This window comes from Pristis pectinata, chromosome 29, assembly GCF_009764475.1.
Source record: "Pristis pectinata isolate sPriPec2 chromosome 29, sPriPec2.1.pri, whole genome shotgun sequence".
Taxonomy (NCBI): domain Eukaryota; kingdom Metazoa; phylum Chordata; class Chondrichthyes; order Rhinopristiformes; family Pristidae; genus Pristis; species Pristis pectinata.
The window spans coordinates 20,683,425-20,704,447 of NC_067433.1; the positions used below are offsets into that span (position 1 = coordinate 20,683,425).

At 50.9% G+C, this 21,023-nt stretch overlaps 1 long non-coding RNA gene across 1 annotated transcript; it reads left to right on the forward strand.

Annotated features, from left to right (window-relative positions):
• Nucleotides 1-24: 24 nt before the first annotated feature.
• LOC127584368 (uncharacterized) lies at nucleotides 25-17,930 on the forward strand. Its single transcript, XR_007958379.1, has 2 exons — nucleotides 25-142; nucleotides 17,405-17,930. It is a non-coding gene; the product is annotated as an uncharacterized LOC127584368 (long non-coding RNA).
• Nucleotides 17,931-21,023: the final 3,093 nt, after the last annotated feature.

Genomic DNA, 21,023 nt, shown 5'->3' on the forward strand with positions numbered 1-21,023 from the left:
GAGCTCGTCAGCAAAATCCTTGCTCAGAAATCGGAGCTCTGCCAAGGCAGGCAGAGAGGTCGTTGATGCTGCTGCTGTGACCAGAGCTGGTGCTCTCTGATGGAGCAATCTCACCCCTCGATCTTGTGTTACGGGACACCAGGTAGCATCTGCTTTGAGGTTCAATCCTTCGTGACACTGGTGCTGAGACTCCCTCCTGCCTGGTACTGACAGACACGTGTGTGTTGTACTGTGAACCATTCTTATATGATACAGAGAATCACTTGTGTAGTGTTGGAGGTCACCCCCAGTGATACTGAGACACTCCAGTCTGTCACTCCTGTGTGACACTGGAACTGTCTAATGCAAAGCAAGGAATGCACAGTACTGTGGCAGCAGGTAGTGCTGCTGCCTCACCGCTCCAGAGACCCAGGTTCGACCCTGACCTCAGCTGCTGTCTGTGTGGAGTTTGCATGATCTCCCTGTGACTGTGTGGCTTTCCCCTGGGTGCTCCAGTTTCCACCCACATCCCAAAGGTTAATTGGTCACTGTAAATTGTCCCTAGTTGGTGGGTGAACTGCCCTGAGTGGGGGTGGGTGGGTGGCAGCAGAACGGGAGAGTGTCAATGGGCACGTGCAAGGGAACCTTACCGGGAAATTAGGGCAGGAATGGGATTGGTTTGTGAGCTGGCATTGACAATGGGCTGAATGGCCTCCTATGTCATCAGGGGACGTGATAAGTAACACTGCTATTCAAAGCTAGAAGAGGGGATCAAACAACAGATCAATCATCGTGGAAGTGATGAGATCTACTACGAAGAAGCAAAGCACAAGAGGATCACGTTAACAGGACACCAGCTTTGCATTAACTTGATTAGCAAGTTGAAATGTTTTAGCAGGATAGGTAAAAGAGGAAGGTAATGGATGCTACATTTCCAAAGCCACCCACTGAACAACAGCTCATGGAGTTGAGGGTAATGTATTAACACAGAAGGGTGATCGGCTTAGATCAGGTTGGTGTGTTGCCTCCCTGGTGGTAGGTCAAGGACATCTCACAACAGCTGCAGGACATTCTGAAAGGGGAGGGTGAGCAGCCAGAGGCTGTGGTGCATGTAGGTACCAATGACGGAGGTAGGAGGGATGAGGTCCTGCAACATTTTAGGGAGCTAGGTAGCCACGTAAAGAGCAGAACCCCAAAGGTTGTAATCCCTGGATTGCTTCCAATGCCACGAGCTAGTGAGTGTAGGAATAGAAGGATGGGTCAGATGAATGTGTGGCCGCAGGCGTGGTGCAGGGGGAGGGGCTTTAGGTTCCTGGATCACTGGGACTGTTTCTGGCGAAGGTGCGACAGGTTGCCCCTTAACCGGAGTGGGACCAACATCTTTGCTGGGAGGTCCTCTAGCGCCGTTGGGGAAGGTTCAGTGAAGTTGGTAGGGGAAGGGGGCTCAGAGTATACATACATACATCAAGAGCAAGAGGATAACTAGGGAGACGGTGGGACCACTCAAGGATAAAGGAGGGAACATGTGCTTGGAGTCGGAGGATGTGGGTGAGGTACTAAGTGAGAACTTTGCATCAGTATTCACCCAGGAGAAGGATGTGGAGGACAGGGAGATCAGTGTGGAGCGTGCTAATATGCTGGAGCAGTTTTGAGGTACAGAAGCTTTCCTGAAGAACGGTGGATAAGTCCCCAGGGTCTGATGGGATATACCCCAGGTTATTGAAAGAGGCGAGAGATGAGATTGCTGGGGCCTTGACCAAGATCTTTGTGTCCTCTCTAGCCACAGGCGAGGCCCCGGAGGACTGGCGAGTAGCTAATGTTCAAGAAGGGAAATAGGGGTAATCCTGGTAACTATGGACCAGTGAGTCTCACGTCAGTGGTGGGGAAATATTACAGGGGATTCTTAGGGATAGGGTTTATGAGCATTTGGAAAAGCATGGCCTAATTAGGGACAGTTGGTAGGGCTTTGTGTGGGGCAGGTCACGGCTCACTGACTTGATTGAGTTTTTCGAGGAGTGATGAAGGTGATTGGAAGGTGGTGAAGGAGGAGGTGTAAGGACAAGTGTGACACCTACTGTGAGGGCAGGAGGGAGTGTCGGGGGACGGGGATGGGTGGATGGGGAGGGATGAATGGACTAGGGATTCACAGAGGGAGTGGGCTCTGTGGTTAGCAGAAAGGGGTGGGGACAAGAGGATGTGGCTGGTGGTGGGGCCTTGTTACAGCAGGTGGAAATGGTGAAGTGAATTAAGAGAATAAAAAGAGTAGGGAAATGCTTAAAATGGAAATTAGGAAGAATAAGAGTCTTTTTTATTAGGATTTTAATTATAAGGGTTAGTTTTTAATTGGGTTTTGATTATTAGGGTTAGATTTTTATAAGGTTCTTTCTTAAGTGTTTCTATAAGTTTTAGTCGGGAAGAGTGGGGGCTGGACTGCGCAGGCGCGGCGCGGGCATTTTAACAAGCAAACCACCATATCCAGCGGGCAGTGTCGGAGCAGGCAGCTGAGTGAGAGGGAGCAGAGTGGTCGGGCTTTGGCTTAAGGGGCTTTGGCGTAAAGGGACAAGGCAGGTGAATAGCTGGTAGGCAGGTAAAGGTAAGGTTTACCTGTTGTCTGTGATAAGTATTTAAGTAGGAAAAACTAGTGGGGGTATAAAAAGAGGAATTAGTTCAGATGGAGGACAGGGTGGTATGCTGCAGCTGCTTGATGTGGGAACTCGTGGATCTTGCTGCGGTCCACGATGGCCACATCTGCAGTAAGTGCTTGAGGCTGGAGGAACTTGGGCTCAAAATCGATGAGCTGGAGTTACAGCTTCAAACACTGCGAAGCATCAGGGAGGGGGAGAGTTTTGTCGATACTGTACATAAGGAGAAGGTCACCCCACTTAGAGCAGGTAATTCTGGAGTTCAGGAAGTAGATAGAATGGTGACCGTCAGGGTAGAGAAAAGGAAAAAGATAACGAACAGGCAGATAGAGCAGAGGACCCCAGAGGCTGTTCCCCTCAGTAACACGTTTTCCACTTTGGAGACTGTTGAGGGGGATGAACTGCCGGGGCCCAGCAGCAGTAGCCAGGTCTATGGCACTGGGACCGGTCATACTGCTAGGAAGGGAGGGGAGGAGAAGAGGAAGGTGGTAGTGATAGGGGACTCGATAGTCAGGGAAACAGATAGGAGGTTCTGTGGCAGTGAGCATGAATCCCAGATGGTTTGTTGCCTCCCAGGTGCCAGGGTCCGGGATGTCACTGATCGGGTCCACAGGATTCTAGAGCAGGAGGGAGAACAGAAAGAAGTCGTGGTTCATGTTGGTACCAACGACATAAGTGGGAAGAGGGATGAGGTCCTGAAAAGTGAGTTCAGCGAGCTAGGTAGAAGGCTGAAGGACAGGACCTCGAGGGTAGCGAGCTCGGGATTGCTGCCAGTGCCACGCGATAGTGAAGGTAGGAATAGGAGGAGATGGCAGGTAAATGCGTGGCTGAGAAGTTGGTGCAAGAGGGAGGGTTTTAGATTTTTGGATCATTGAGATCTCTTCTGGGGAAGGTGGGACCTGTACAGAGAGGACAGGTTACACCCGAACTTGAGGGGGGCCAATATCCTTGCGGCCAGGTTTGCTGGGGTGGTTCAGGAGGGTTTAAACTAGATTGCAAAGGGGAAGGGAACCAGAGGAGTAGGTCAGAGGAAGAAGGGGATGGGGAAAAGTCAGATCTGACAGGAAGAGAGGCTTTGAGGAAGGAGGAGCAGAGTACAGGCTACAAAAATAGTAAGGTGGATGGGCTAAAGTGCATTTACTTGAATGCGAGAAGCATCAGGAATAAGGGAGATGAACTGAGAGCTTGGATAAGTACATGGGACTACGATATTGTGGCTATTACAGAGACATGGCTGACATCGGGGCAGGAATGGATATTGAATATTCCTGGTTTTCAGTGTTTTAAAAGGGATAGGGAGCAGGGGGAGAAGAGGAGGAGAGGTGGCGATACTGGTCAGGGACACAGTTACAGCTGCAGAAAGGGTAGATAATGTAGAAGGATCCTCTCTAGAGTCAATATGGGTGGAAGTTAGGAATAAGAAAGGGGCAGTTGCCCTCCTGGGAGTATTCTATAGGCCCCCCGGTAGCAGTAGGGATACTGAGGAGCAGATTGGGAGGCAGTTTTTGGAGAGATGCGAAAATAACAGGGTTACTATAATGGGAGACTTCAACTATCCAAATCTTGATTAGCACCTACTTAGTGCCAAAGGTTTAGACAGGGCACAGTTTGTTAAGTGTGTCCAGGATGGATTCCTGACGCAGTATGTTGACAGGCCGACTAGAGGGAATGCCATATGAGATCTAGTTTTAGGTAATGAACGGGGTCAGGTGATAGATCTATCGGTGGGTGAGCATTTGGGGGACAGTGACCATTGCTCCATAATCCCTAGAATTGTCATGGACAGGGATAGGAGCAAAGAGGACAGGAAGATATTTAATTGGGGGAAGGCGAATTATGAGGCTATAAGGCGAGAACTTGTGAGTGTAAATTGGGGTGACATTTTTGAAGGGAAATGTACTATGGAGATGTGGTCGATGTTCAGGGATCTCTTGCAGGATGTTAGGGATAAATTTGTCTCGGTCAGGCAGAGAAGGAATGGTAGGGTGAAGGAACCGTGGGTGACGAGAGAGGTGGAACAACTAGTTAGGAAGAAGCAGGCAGCATACATAAGGTGTAAGCAGCAGAGGATCGGACAGGGCTCGTGAGGAATATAGAGTAGCAAGGAAGGAACTTAAGAAAGGGCTGAGGAGAGCGAGAAGGGGACATGAAAAGGCTTTGGCGAGTAGGGTTAAGGAGAATCCCAAGGCTTTTTTCTCGTACGTAAAGAGCAGAAGGATGGCTGGGGTAAAGGTAGGTCCGATTAAAGACAAAGGTGGGAGGATGTGCCTGGAAGCTGTGGAAGTGGGCGAGGTCCTCAATGAATACTTCTCTTCAGTATTCACCAAGGAGAGGGGTCTTGATGACGCTGAGGGCAGTGTAGGTAAGGGTAATGTTCTAGAGTATGTAGATATCAAGAGAGAGGATGTGTTGGAGCTGTTAGAAAATATTAGGACAGATAAGTCTCCAGGGCCTGACGGAATATTCCCCAGGCTGCTTCGTGAGGCGAGGGAGGAGATTGCTGAACCATTGGTTAGGATCTTTGAGTCCTCGTTGTCAACGGGGATGGTACCGGAGGATTGGAAGGTGGCGAATGTTGTCCCCTTATTCAAAAAAGGTAGTAGGGATAGTCCAGGGAATTACAGACCAGTGAGCCTTACGTCTGTGGTGGGTAAGCTGTTGGAAAGGATTCTAAGAGATAGGATCTATGATCATTTAGAGAAACATGGACTGATTAGGGACAGCCGGCATGGCTTTGTGAAGGGAAGATCTTGCCTCACTAGCCTGATAGGGTTCTTTGAGGAGGTGACCAGAAAGATTGATGAGGGTAGTGCAGTGGATGTGGTCTACATGGATTTTAGTAAGGTGTTTGACAAGGTTCCGCATGGTAGGCTTCTTCAGAAGGTCAGAGGCCAAGGGATCCAGGGAGGCTTGGTCGTGTGGATTCAGAATTGGCTTGCCTGTAGAAAGCAGAGGTTTGTGGTGGAGGGAGTGCATTCGGATTGGAGGGCAGTGACTAGTGGTGTCCCACAGGGATCGGTTCTGGGACCTCTACTTTTTGTGATATTTATTAATGACTTAGGTGAGGGGGTGGAAGGCTGGGTTAGCAAGTTTGCAGACGACACAAAGATTGGTGGTGTTGTGGATAGTGTGGAGGGCCGTCGAAGCTTACAGAGGGATATTGATAAGATGCAGAGCTGGGCTGACAAGTGGCAGATGGAGTTCAATCCAGAGAAGTGTGAGGTGGTACACTTTGGACGGACAAACTGCAAGGCAGTGTACATGGTAAGTGGCAGGATTCTGGGCAGTATAGAGGAGCAGAGGGATCTGGGGGTTCATATCCACAGATCACTGAAAGTTGCCTCACAGGTGGATAGGGTAGTTAAGAAAGCTTATGGGATGTTAGTTTTCATAAGTCGGAGGATCGAGGTTAAGAGCCACGAAGTAATGATGCAGCTTTACAAAACTCTGGTTAGGCCACACTTAGAGTAGTGTGTCCAGTTCTGGTCACCTCATTATAGGAAGGATGTGGAAGCGTTGGAAAGGGTGCAGAGGAGATTTACCAGGATGTTGCCTGCTTTAGAGAGTATGGATTATGAGGAGAGACTAAGGGAGCTAGGGCTTTACTCATTGGAGAGAAGGATGATGAGGGGAGACATGATAGAGGTATACAAGATATTGAGAGGAATAGATAGAGTGGACAGCCAGCGCCTCTTTCCCAGGGCACCGATGCTCAAAACAAGAGGACATGGCTTTAAGGTATTGGGTGGGAAGTTCAAGGGAGACGTCAGAGGAAGGTTTTTCACCCAGAGAGTGGTTGGTGCATGGAATGTGCTGCCTGGAGTGGTGGTGGAGGCTGATACGTTGGGCAAGTTCAAGAGATTGTTAGATAAGCATATGGAGGATTTTAAGATAGAGAGATATGTGGGAGGAAGGGGTTGGATAGTCTTAGGAGTGGTTTGAAGGTCAGCACAACTTGGTGAGCCGAAGGGCCTGTATTGCGCTGTATTGTTCTATATTGTTCTAAGAGTCATGAAATATCACTGGCAGACAGGATTAAGGTAAATCTGAAGGCATATTAAGTATATTAAGAGCAAAAGAACATCCCAGAAAACAGTGGGACCCATCGGGGACAACGGTGACAATCCGTGCGTGGAGTCAGAAGGGTTGGTAGGGTCCTGTGTACTGCCCAGAAACAGGCACAACCGCTCCCTGCCGACCAAGATTCCCATGCAATCCACTCCCATTTGTCCCCGTTTGGCCACATCCCCGTAAACCTTTCCTATCCATGTACCTGTCCAAATGTCTTTTAAATATTGCTAGTGCACCTGCCTCAAGCATTTCCTCTGGCAGCTCCTTCCATCTGTACACCACCCTCAGGGTGAAGAAGTTGCCCCTCAGGTCCTGTTTAAATCTTTCCCCTCTCACCTTAAACCTGTCGGTATTCACAAAGGAAACAAACTTTGTAATTGGAGAATTTGTAGTGAAGGGAAAGGTGAAGGTGAAAATCTACTCCATAAATAAAGGGGAGGTTGAGCAGGCTTAAAGGTGGATAAACCCCCAGGACCAGATGAGATTTATCCCAGGCTGCGGCGGGAGGCAAGGGAAGAGATTGCCGAGGTTCTGGCTGAGATTTTTAAATCATTGCTGGACACAAGTGAGGTACCAGATGACTGGAGGATGACCAATGTGCTTCCCCTATTCAAGAAGGGCAGCAGGGAAAGGTCTGGTAACTATAGACGTGTGAGCCTAACTTCAGTGGTGGAGAAAATACTGGAAAACGTTCTGAGGGAGCGGATTCATGATACTTGGAAAGGTGAGGACTGATCAGTGACGGCCAACATGGTTTTGTCTGACCATTTTGATTGAATTCTTTGAGGAGGTAACAAAGTGTATCGATGAGGACAGGCAATAGATGTGGTTTACATGGACTTTACTAAAGCCTTTGACAAGATCCCACATGGGATCCAGGGTAAGTTGGTAAATTGGATCCAAAACTGTCTTGGCAATAGGAGACAGAAGGTGATGGTGAGCACTGCCTTTGTGATCGGATGTCGGTGACCAGTGGTGTTCCACAGGGATCGGTGCTGGGACCCCTGCTGTTTGCAACGTACATGTATGAATGGGAGGTGTATGTGGGAGGCGCGATCAGACGACGCAAAGATTGGTGGAGTTGTCAGGGTGGAGGGTCAGCTTAGGCTTCAGAGGGATGTTGTTGTGTTGGGGACATGGGCAGAGAAATGGCAGATGGAGTTTAATCCAGACAAACGTGAGGTGCTGCATTTTGGGAGCACTAATGAGGCTGGGACATACACCGTGAATGGTAGGGACCAAGGGAATATTGAGGACCTTGGTGTACAAGTCCAAGGATCCTTGAAGGTGGCAGTGCAGGTGGATAACGTGGTTAAGAAGTCATACGGAACACTGGCCTTCATTAGTCTGGGCATTGAACACCAGAGCAGGGAGGTTGTGGTCCAACTTTATAAAACATTGGTCAGACCTCAGCTGGAGAACTGCCTGCAGTTCTGGTCACCACAATATAGAATCAGAATCAGATTTATTATCACTGACATATGTCGTGAAATCTGTTGCTTTGCGGCAGCCGTACAGTGCAAGACATAAAAATTACCATAAGTTACAAAATAAATAAATAGTGCAAAAGAGGAATAACGAGGTAGTGTTCATGGGTTCATGGACCATTCAAAAATCTGATGGTGGAGGGGAAGAAGCTGTTCCTGTAACATTGAGTGTGGGTCTTCAGGATCCTGTACTTCCTCCCCGATGGTAATAACGAGAAGAGGGCATGTCCCGGGTGGTGAGGGTCCTCAGTGATGGATGCCACCTTCTTGAGGCACCACCTCTTGAAGATGTCCTCACTGGAGAGGAGGATTGTGCCCGTGATGGAGCTGGCTGAGTCTACAACCCTCTGCAGCCTCTTGTGATCCTGTGCATGGAGCGTCCATACCAGGCAGTGATGCAACCAGTCAGAATGCTCTCCACCGTACATCTGTAGAAATTTTCAAGAGTCCTTGGTGACGTACCGAATCTCCTCAAACTCCTAATGAAGGAGCAGCCGGTGTGCCTTCTGTGTGATTGCATCAATGTGTTGGGCCCTAGATATATCTTCTGAGGCGTTGACGCCCAGGAACTTGAAGCTGCTCACCCTTTCCACCGCTGACCCCTCAATGAGGACCGGTGTGTGTTCTCCTGACTTCCCCTTCCTGAAGTCCACGATCGATTCCTTGGTCTTGCTGATGTTGAGTGTGAGGTTGCTCACCCAGCCAATCTATCTCACTCCTGTACGCCTCCTTGTTGCCAACGGAGATCCTGCCAACAATAGTGGTGTCATTGGTGAATTTATAGATGGCGTTTGAGCTGTGCTTAGCCACACAGTCGTGAGGGTAGAGAGAGTAGAGCAGTGGGCTAAGCACACATGCTTGGGGTGTGTCTGTGTTGATTGTCAGTGAGGAAGGATGTGATGGTGCTGGAGAGGATGCAGGGGGGATTCACTGGGATGTTGCCTGGGGCGGAGCAGTTCAGTTATGAGGAGAGACTGGAGAGGCCGGGTCTGTTCTCCCTGCAGTGGAGGGGGGTTAAGGGGGGACATGACTGAGGTTTTTTAAAATGATGAGGGATTTAGATAGGGTATTGGTATTGGTTTATTATTGTCACTTGTACCGAGGTACAGTGAAAAACTTGTCTTGCATACCGATCGTACAGGTCAATTCATTACACAGTGCGTTGAGGTAGTACAGGGTAAAACAATAACAGAATACAGAGTAAAGTGTCACAGCTACAGGGAAGTGCAGTGCAGGCAGACAATAAGGTGCAAGGTCATAACAATGTAGATTGTGAGGTCAAGACTACATCTCATCGTATTAGGGAACCGTTCAATAGTCTTATCACAGTGGGATAGAAGCTGTCCTTGAGCCCGGTGGTATATGCCCTTGTCCTTGAGCCTGGTGGTACGTGCCCTCAGGCTCCCGTATCTTCTGCCTGATGGGAGAGGAGAGAAGAGAGAATGTCCAGGGTGGGTGGGGTCCTTGATTATGCTGGCTGCTTCAACCTCCCCTTCATGGACTCTGTCTATACCGCTCGCTGTCTCGCTGAAGCAGCCAGCATAGTTTCCATGTTGTGCTGGGCTGTGTCCACAATTCTCTGCAGTTTCTTACAGTCCTGGGCAGAGCAGTTGCCGTACCAAGCCGTGATACATCCAGATAGGACGCTTTCTATGGTGCATCGATAAAAGTTGGTGAGTGTCAAAGGGGACATGCCAAATTTCTTTAGCCTCCTGAGGAAGTAGAGACACTGGTGAGCTTTCTTGGCTATGACATCTATGTGGTTGGACCAGGACAGGCTCGGAACTTGAAGCTCTCAACCCTCTTGCCCTCAGCACTTTTGATGTAGACAGGAGCATGGGCACCATCCTCCTTCTTGAAGTCAATGACCAGCTCTTTTGTTTTGCTGACATTGAGGGAAAGGTTGTTGCCATGACACCATGTCACTAAGCTCTCTATCTCCTTCCTGTACTCCGACTTCATTATTTGAGATATGGCCCACTATGGTGGTATCATCTGCAAACTTGTAGATGGAGTTGGAGCAGAATCTGGCCACACAGTCACGAGTTTATGGGGAGTAGAGTAGGGGCTGAGGACGCAGCCTTGTGGGGTACCAGTGTTGAGAATAATCGTGCCGGAGGTATTGCTGCCTATCCTCACTGATTGCGGTCTGTCGGTCAGGAAGTCCAGTTGCAGAGGGAGGTGTTGAGTCCCAGGTCTCGGAGTTTGGTGATGAGTTTGCTTGGGATTATAGTATTGAAGGTAGAGCTGTAGTCAATAAACAATAGTCTAACGTAGGTGTCTTTATTGTCTGTACTGGCCGAGTACAGCTCTGCCGGTAACCATCGCTTCCCGGAGTTTTATTCATGCCAAGGGAATGGATGGAGCCAGTCAGCTCCTCCAGGGACAGTGGCTGATCCAGACCCTCCCACTTGCTGTCATCTAGCACCTCCGTGATAAGAGGACAGGAAGTTTTGGGCAGCCGTGCCCTCTGTGGTCTTACTGTCATACAGACCGGCACAGAAGGATCTGCAAATCCTCAGTGTGTCTGTCTGTTACTGAGCCGTCCTCTTCCTTAAGGCCGTGGATCATAGATCTCCCCCTGTGAACCTTTCAGAAGAAGTGCAAGCACGTCTCATCCTGTTCCACAAAGTGGACCCCGGATCGGAAGATAATCTTTGACGATCCGGAGGCAAAGAGCGCAGCTTGCCGGCTCTTCACCTCTTGGAGGACCTCCCCCACATCCACGCCCCTCGACTGCAGGAGGAAAAGTTGCTGCAGGTCTGTCAGGAGTTGGTCAGTTCCACCTGACTCTGTCTTGTTTTCATAACACCTTTGAAGATGAAGAACCTCTTGATGTTGTGAACCTCTTGTGGTTACTTCCGACCAGTGCACAGGGGAGTCAGAGGGACTTCATGGTTCTCCAACCTGTGTAATCCCTCTTCAGTTCCTCCACGTTATCTGCGGGCAGCAGCTTAACATCCCCCTGCCTGCCTTCAGGTCCTCCTGTAGGTGACAGGAGGCATGAAAGAAGCAGTGGTCAGAGAAGAACACCGGCATGACGTGGGTGGATCCGACTGTGACTGCCTTCGACGTGAAGAGGAAGTCTATCTGGGACCGTACTGAGCTGTCTGTTCGGTTCCCAGTGTGTTGTGACTGTGCTCTGCCTGCAGGGGTGATGAACGAATCGCACAACTTTGCATCTTTAACCGTTCCCATCAGGAGTCTGGAGCTGCTGTCCAGTCTCCTGTCAGCACTGCCGGACTGTCCAGCCACATCAGTGAGGCAGTTGAAATCAGCGGCCAGAACGACCGGCCGGGATATTACCAGCAGCGGTGGGAACTGCTGAGGACAGCCAGCCCTCAGCACGGGCGAGGCTACACATTGATCAGCCAGAGCGGAGTGTTACGGGACCACAAGCAGCTGCCCCAGCACCCCTCTGACTTCAGTGATGGAGAAGTTACCCCCCCCCCGCAGCAGAATCCCCAAGCCGGATGTGCAACTCTCATTCCCCCCCGACCACGTGGACAATCCCTGGGACCACCATCGCCACCACCTCCGACAGCTGCGGACGTGAGGCAGCCCATACTCCTGTAGAAAAGTCACTTCCACCTCGACCTTGGCAAGGTATTGCAAGGTATTCACACATGACACAGTGCTCTTCACACTGCGCACGTTTAGAGATGCCAGATCTATCGCCGTAGTTATTTGAGTTCAGCGATCACAAATACTGTCCATTGTCGATCATCCTGAACCCTCACACCTCGGTGAACTGCAACTCTGTCTTTGGGCTCAGGTACTGGGAATGGTCTCCCAAGGGTGTGGTGATGCTGCTGATGTCACTGCGGGGAGCTCAGTCTGTGCTCCCGTTCTGAATTCTGGCTCTGTTCGTTCTGTACCCTCCATATCCCAGAGCTGGGGTGTGCCAGATGCCACGCTGCTCCCAGTCTCCCGGAGCTGGGGGGGGGGGGGGGGGTTGCTGACGGATCCTGTGCTGCTCCTGGTCTCCCGGAGCTGTGAGGGCTGACGGATTGGCTGCTGCTACCGGTCTCCTGGAGCTGGGGTGGGGGGAGGCTGACGGATCCTGTGCTGCTCCCGGTCTCCCGGAGCTGGGTGCTGACAGATCCTGTGCTGCTCCCGGTCTCCCGGAGCTGGGGGGCAGCAGGCTGAATTTGTCTGTGGTCTCCCCTCTGCCTTGGCCCCTTCATCTTGGCACTTCGTCTGCCTGCATCGACGGTTTCCCCTATTTGCTTCATCCTCTGACGAGGAAAGGCCGCTGCCGTCCGTCTGTTGCTTTGTCCTTTTCTCCCCGTTACTTTTATCCTCTGCAGCCCGTTGTCTCTGGGGTGGTGGCTTCTGGGACTTCTCCTTCACCACCTGCCAATCCCCTTCCTGTCCCTCTGCCCTCCCCTCGTCTTTTGACTCCTCCTCTTGGGGAGGGTCCTGGGGTTTGTGGCTGGGGTTTGGGAGCTCGAGGTGGGCGGCTTTTCCTCAGCCCTGGTCTCAGTCTCTGCCGGGGTCTCTGCACTGGTGGGGGGGGGGGGGGAATGCACCGGTGTTCTTCTGGGGGGTGTCGGTGCCAGGTCCCCCTCTCGTTGCCTGTGAAGAGGTACCGGCACGTCACGGGCAGCCCTTGTAGACACGGCCTGCGCCCCCACACAGGTTGCAATGTTTGCTTCCCCTGCAGCCCTGGGTCTGGTGACCTTCCTGCCTGCAGTTGTTGCAGACGACTGCACGGCGTTGGGCGCCGCGTGTCCGGACTTGTCGCTGTTACGGCACAGTCTGGGCTGTCCCGCACACACCATGTACCCGCGGTTCCCTCCGAGGGCCAACCCTGAGGGGGATGTTAGCATCCACCCTCAGCCTGACCTTCACCTGCTGCTTGTGGTCCAGATCCCAAACAGGTCCCTGATGTCCACGCAGCTTCCTGCTCCCTCAACACAAAGAGCCGGGAAGGTGAGGACGTCCACCACGGGCACACGTGGGTTAAACATGTGCACCGTTACCACACACTCCTTCTGGGTGGGGAGGGTGAAGAGAGGCTGCACCTTCAGCAGTGACGGTGGAGCTTCGTTCCCCTTCTCCCGAAAGTCCTGCAGCAGCTTCTGCCATCCCGCTGGGTGCTTGATGGTAACGTCAAGGTGCCCGTTACCTGGGAAGTCCTGGAGGCAAGAGGTGTCCTTCATCTCGAACTTGCAGCACTCCAGCAGCACCTCCTTGGCGAAGAGGTCCCTGGGGAAGGAGCTCCCCGCACTGTGGTCCCTCACTGCCACCCTGACAGTGTTTCCGATCCCGTGTCCTCCTCCCGAGGTGCTCATCGCTGCAGCTGTCCTGATGGAGCTTGTTGGCTCTAGCAAGGAGTCACCATTGTCTTCCGCCTTCTTCAATGTTAACATCTGAGTTCACCCACAGATCGGCCTCGGTGATAACTGACCTGGGAGAACCACCTTTCTGACCGTGGTCTCTCCCCTGGCGGGTAAGCATAAGATGAGCACTTGAACCACCCAGGCATAGAGGGCAACAGGCCAAGTACTGGGAGATGGGTTAATATGAATCGGTGCCTACTGGTCAGTGTGGACGAGATGGGCCGAATGGCCTGTTTCCATGGTATACGATTCTATGCCCCAGCTGGGGATAAATGCAGGAGTTGGCAAATTCTGGGCTACATCAGGAGCCGGTATAGCAGCCTCCACCTTTATATCCCATGCTGATGATTGAGATAAATCTGGGTGCAGATCTGCCGGTGATACTGAGAGCTGGGTCAGTAACTGTGAGGAGGGCGGAGAAAAGTCTGCAAAGTGTGAGGGCAAAAGGGGACAGGTGGGCAGGTGAGGTTGTTGGAGAGCTCAGAGAGCTGAAAGTCAGCCTGCAGGGAGAGAAGGCAAATCATGAGGTGCTTGTAAAATTGCTTTCAAATGTTTGTTGTTTTCTATTATTAGGTCGGGACCCTGACCCACTGACTCCCACCCTGGGGTGGGACCCTGACCCGCTGACTCCCACCCCGGGGTGGGACCCTGACCCGCTGACTCCCACCCCTGACCCGCTGACTCCCACCCCGGGGTGGGACCCTGACCCGCTGACTCCCACCCCTGACCCGCTGACTCCCACCCCGGGGTGGGACCCTGACCCGCTGACTCCCACCCCGGGGTGGGACCCTGACCCGCTGACTCCCACCACGGGGTGGGACACCCTGACCCGCTGACTCCCACCCCGGGGTGGGACCCTGACCCGCTGACTCCCACCCCGGGGTGGGACCCTGACCCGCTGACTCCCACCCCGGGGTGGGCACCAACAGGGGACAGCCCCACGTTGGAAGCCTCGGCGGCGCCACCTCGGGGCAAGAACGGAACTGCAGCGCGTCGCCTGCGCCACCTCTGGGTAAGGACGGTACTGCAGCGCGTCGCCAGCGCCACCTGTGGGTAAGGACGGTACTGCAGCGCGTCGCCTGCGCCACCTCTGGGTAAGGACGGTACTGCAGCGCGTCGCCAGCGCCACCTGTGGGTAAGGACGGGACTGCAGCACGGTGTTGAATTGGGAGCAGTTTCAGTCTCTTGAGTTCAGCAATGACTTGATTCCACTCCTGTTCTGTGGGTTCAGGGGTGGCTGTCGAGGCCAGGCTGGGACTTGCAAACTCCAGCACAGAGGGACGAATCGGAGGCTTGGGATGTGGTACACTGAGCTTCCGAGAGTCTGCCATTCCCTTAAACACCATGGCCTCCTTCTACATTTTGAGTGAATTGCCAGGATTCTGGGGGGGACATTACACTTTCCCAATGTGTGCACACTCAATCCTCTGCCTACCTGGTAACCTCTCACTGTAACGGACGTCTGAATAAAGTGTCTGTCTCAGGAGCTGAGTGTTGGTGTGGGAATAACGTCTGTGCCAACCAAGTGTAACTGGGAAGTGCTGGGGACATTTCCTGGAAGATGAAGCTGCAGTGGACCACGTGTTTTGGCAGTGGGTTTGAAGGACTCTGCAGGGACCGTGTTGGTGACACCTCTTCAGTATTTTGAGGTGCCTGCTGCAGGAAGTCCACCTCCCAGAAGTGTACAGGAGAACCACCGCTTGTGAACTTCCTGTGACTCAGAGCTCTGGATTTTCCAACCATTTTCTTCAGACAGCTGAAGATTGTTCCAATGCACGGAGAGAGGTGGGGAAGTTCACCAGGAATGTCTGCCTTTGCTGAAATCTGGGAAATTGTCCACCTTTTCCCAGGGCCATTGTTGGAAGAGGGAGCTGTTGAGAGGGGGTACAAGGCTCAGCATCTTGTCTGCTTCAGGAGACAAGTCAACAATGACATGGAGCTCAGGCCTGGAACGTGCCTGTGCACGGCAGCTCAGGGACTGATGATGGGCAGCTTGGTCCTGGGTGCTTGGGGGAGGCTGCGGTGCGGATGTTGATGTTCCAGGAGTCTGTGGGATGCGCTGGCAATGGGTCGGTTGTCCAGATGTGCAACTTTGTCCACAGACCACGTTCGTGTGACCTCCCCCCCCACCCGTGTGTGACTGTCAGTGTGTGACCCCCCACCGGTTTGTGACTGTCAGTGTGTGTCCCCCCCATTGGTGTGTGACTGTCAGTGTGTGACTGTCAGTGTGTGACCTCCCACCAGTGTGGGACTGTCAGTGTGAACCCCCCCCCCCACCGTGTGTGACTGTCTGTGTGACTGCCAGAGTGTGACTGTCAGTGTGTGACCCCCCCCCCACCGGTGTGTGGCTGTCAGTGTGTGACCCCCCCCCCCCCCCACCGGTGTGTGGCTGTCAGTGTGTGACTGTCAGTTCGTCACCTCCCCACCGGTGTGTGACTGTCAGTGTGTGACCCCCCCCCCCCCCCCCCCCCCACCGGTGTGTGGCTGTCAGTGTGTGACCCCCATGTGTAGAACCACATCTCACAAGATGCTTAGATGGGCATCGTAGTCAGCACGGACCAGTTGGGCTGAAGGGCCTGTTTCCGTACGATGACATTCACTACATTGAAAAGGATTTCCCACCATATTGGGTAAGGTAATCACAGAACTTCTTCCTGCAAGTGCCTCAGAGATAGGTCCTGGGCCCATCGCTGTTTGTCATCTATATCCACGACCTGCTTGAGAATGTACAAGGCATGGTTAGTAAGTCCGCAGATGACACTAAACTAGGTGGTGTCGTTGACAGTGAAGGTGGTTCAGGATTTACAGAGGGATCTCGATCAGCTGGGTAAGTGGGCCGAGGAATGGCAAATGGAGTTTAACTCGAGGTAAGTGCAGGGTGTTGCATTTTGGGAAGACAAATGAGGGTAGGGCTTTCACAGTGAATGGTAGGGTCCTGGGGAGTGTTGTAGAACAGAGGGACCTCGGAGTACGAGCACATGGTTCCCTGGAAGTGGTGTCACAGGTAGACTGTGTGAAGAAGGCCTTTGGCACACTGGCTTATGTCAGTCAGGGCATTGAGTAGGGATGCTATGTTGCAATTGTACAAGAGGTTGGTGAGGCTGCATTTGGAATATTGTGTTCAGTTTTGGTCACAGATGCAGAGGGCAGGTGTCCCAGTGCACCTCACCCAATACACAACTGCACCCAGGTACTTCTCACAACACAGGAGGCCGTTCAGCCCATTAAGTCTATGCCAACTCTCACAGCAATCCCATTGGTCCCATTTCTACACTTACTTCCCATGGCTGTCTGTGCCCCTCATTGTCCTTACACTCACCTACACCGGGGATAATTAACAACCAACCAGCACATCTTTGGGGTACGGGAGGAAACCAGAGCACCTGGGGAATGAGGGAGAACGTGCAAACTCCATACAGAAGGCACCAGAGGTCGGGACTGAGCATTTGCCAGTGACATGAAAGTTGGAGGTGCTGTGGATAGTGAGGAAGGTTGTCTCAGGCTACAGCCGGACATAGATCTGATGGAAAGTTGGGCGGAGCGTTGGCAAGGGCAAGGTGATGCGTTTTGGGAAATCGTGCAGGCACGGTAGTGTAGCGGTTAGCTTAACGCTTTACAGCGCCAGTGACCCGGGTTCAAATCTGGCCACTGTCCGTAAGGAGTTTGCACGTTCTCCCCGTGTCTGCGTGGGTTTCCTCCGGGTGCTCCGGTTTCCTCCCACATTCCAAAGATGTACAGGTTAGGAAGTTGTGGGCATGCTATGTTGGCGCCGGAAGCGTGGCGACACTTGCGGGCTGCCCCCCAAATCACTACGCAAAAGATGCATTTCACTGTGTGTTTCGATGTACATGTGACTAATAAATCTTATCTTATCTTACAGGAGTAGGACATGTGAATGATTGGGCAGCTAGGAACGCTGATGACCAGAGAGATCCTGGGGTTCAAGTTCACAGCTCCCTGAAAGTGACATCGCAGGTCAACAGGGTGGTGAAGGAGGCAAACGGCATGTTGCCTTCATAAGTTCGGGCAGAGAATATAGAATTTGGGACATTATGTTGCAACTTTTCTAAACACTGGTGAGACGGCACTTGTGTGAAGTTCTGGTCGCCCCCCCCCCCCCACCCCCCCCCCCCCCCCCGGTGGAAGGGTGTGGAGAAAGAGTAGAGGAGATTCACCACGACGTTGCCTGGACGGGAGGGCTTTAGCCATGGGGAGAGACTGGACCGGCTGGGCTTCCCCGGGGTGCAGGCTGCTGACGGGTGACCTGATAGAGGTGCACAGGAAATTCCTCCATCACCGAAATTCACAGATCACTACCCAAAAATCGGAGATGCGGAATATAATTCACAGAGTTTATGTGGGATAAAATTAAATAAATCAACAGAAGATGGGAAAGAAACAACAAATTTTGTCTATTTTCATTTTCCTTCAGCTCACATCTGTTGATGCACGCGTGGATTCTGTGTGGAGTGTTTCAGTGCTGCAGGTTCAGTTTGCCGTCTCGCAGGTTTTTGCCCAAGGGTTTTCCCTACTATTTCCCCTCAAAATATCTGAAACAGTTGAAACACAGGAGGTTTAAGTGCAAGTTGTAAACATAACTGAAGGCTGGAACCTGAGCCACAAGAGGATGCAGATGCTGGTGTTGGATAATTAGGGAAGTTGATCAGTGGAACCAGTGAATTCCTTATCTGTCTCGATGTCGCCTTCCGGCCTTCAGTTTGTATTTTGCTCCCACATTACACCACCTGCCATTGTTTGTGCCTCCAAATGCAGCTGCTGAGCACTTTTGCTTTGCAAACTGACAAGGCAATCTCCCGAGTGACGCCCCCCAACCCCCCATGTTAATTTTCAGCTGTTATGCATCTGCCGATTGCAGAGGTCTGTCGATGATATCCCAGTCTGCTAACCTCATGCCCCTAATTTGCTGCATGGCCAAATTTTGTATCATCTGGAAATGTCTATGTTCCGTCCCCTTTGCCCAAGAGCAGGGAAGCGTAAAGAGGAAAGAGAGCGATGACTTTAGCTGTGACCCACAGGGGAGAGGCATGCTTCTTTCTAACCAACACAGGAAAAATACATTGACAATGCTCTCCTAATGTAGGAAAACATTCCAAAGCACAAAGAAAATGTTAGCCATGCTCAAAAACGATCTACGGTAAAAAAAACGGAAAGCTTGGTTGGAGGCGGATGTGAAGGAGTTTCGTGGCGGAGGGAAGAGGTACAAGACTAGTTACGGCAATGCAGGGATTTGGAATAAATGTGTGAGTTTTAAGTTAGAGTGTTGCTTAACTCCGAGCTGACACAGATCAGTGAGCTCGGAATTACTGGGTGAAGAGCGATGGACGAGGGCTGTAGGGCTCTGGATAAGTATTTATGTTGGATTAAAGGTGGGAGAACAGCCAGGATTGGAGTATCCAAGGCTGGACACAACAAAGGCACAGGTGGCAGTGTCAGCAGCAGGTGAACGAAGGGACGGACACAACTCTCCACTTTCCTTGAAAGGAATGATATCACTTTAAACAACTGAGGTTTCCTGGCAAATGAGCTCGGTACTGGAAGGCAGGGGGTTCCTCCCTTTGCTTATTTCTCTTATATGTCTCTTATTTTTATGTTTCTATGTCTCTTATTTAAAGTTTTGAAGAACCGTACATCATCATTAGCTCAGAAGTACAATCTTCTCTGATCACACTCCTCTGAGCACTGTGAGACATTTTTCACGTGTTGGATAAACAGAGGTTCTCACTGTTTTTCTGTAATTTCTGATTTCCAGCATTTTGCTTTTCAAGTGATCGGGAAAGGTGAAGGTACTTGGAAACTAGATATTTAACAGAAGTGAAAATATAACCTAAGGACTGAACGTCCTTTGACAAAATCTGAGAAGCCCAAAGATACTGAGAACCAACTGGATGTCCCGATGGAAAGTCATTGACCGGAAATGTTAACTCTCTTTCCACAGATGCAGTGTTTCTAGCATTTTCTGGCTTATTTCCTGCAAGTGCTGCATTTTGCTGTTGAAGTACAGTATTTTGCAAATGTAATTACTAACATAGGAAATGCTACAGTTAATTTGAACACAGATAGTTTGTGCAAATAAGAACTGGTTGAGAGAAGAATATTGGTAACTAAAAGGAGGAAAAATTGATTGAACCTTTTGAAGAGTTAACACAGTGTATTGATGAGGGCCCTGTGGTTGATGTACATGGACTTCAGTAAGGGCTTTGACAAGGCCCCACATGGGATACTGGTCCAAAATGGGAGATTCTATGGGGTCCAGGGCAGACTGGCAAATTAGATCGAAAATTGGTAGTGGGAGGCAGAAGGTAATGGTGGAGGGTTGTGGTTGGTAGCTGTAACCACCGGTGCACCCCACAGTCAGTGCTGGGACCTGTTTCCTTTTTTTTATATTAATGATTTGGGTGTAACTGTGAGATATATGATCAGTAAGTCAGCAGATGTGAAAGCTGATGGTGATGAGAGAGATGGTGCAATTTTATAAACTTTGGTCAGGCCGTAAGTGAAGTACTGTGTGACTGTCTGCAGTTCTGGTAAGCTGCAGGATGGTATGGATGAGTTGGTAAAATGGGCAGAGCAATTGCAGATGGGATTTAATGGCGATAACTGCGAGGTGATGCATTTTGGGAGAGCTAATAAGGACACACACAATGAATGGTAGGGCCCCAGGGAGCAGTGTACAAGTCCAAGGTTCCCTGAAGTATCCTGTTTGCCTCCTTCTCCACCTAATCTACCCGTGTGAACCTTATTTTCTTGTCTCTACTACCTTGCCTTCATTAGCTGGGGCATACAAAATGAGAGCAAGAAGGCCATGGTGCAATTTTATAAACTTTGGTCAGGCCATAAGTGAAGTACTGTGCGTCTGTCTGCAGTTCTGGTCACCTCACCATGGGTGCAGAGGGGATTCACCAGGATGGTGCCAGGGATGGAGGGTTTCAGTAATGAGGAGAGGCTGGGTTTGCTTTCCTTGGAGCAGAAGCAGCTGAGGGATGACCTAATTAAGATATACAAGACTATGTGGGGCATAAACAATGTAGATAGTTAGCAACTTTACCCCATAGCAGAGCTGTTGAAAACCATAGGTTTAAACAAAGAGGTAGGAGGTTCAGAGGGATCTGAGGAAGATTTTTTTTCACCCAGGGGTTGTTTGAAATCTGGAATGTAACTGCCTGAGAAGGACATAGGGGGAGAGACTCTCACAACATTTAAGACGTATCTAGACAAATACTTGACTCATCAAGGTATAGAAGGCTAAGGGCCAAGTGCTAGAAGCAGGTAATCAGTACAGAAGCATTCTGACAGATAGAATGGACACAGTGGGCTGGAGGATCTCTTTCCGTGCTGTATGCCTTTGTGATTCTATGACTAGGAAAACCTGCCTGACCCTTTGTAAACTGACAATTAGAATGTCCACATTCTTAATCCAAATAATGAAAATCCCACTTTTTAAATTAACACAAAAATTACAAATTCAGTACTTATTTCAA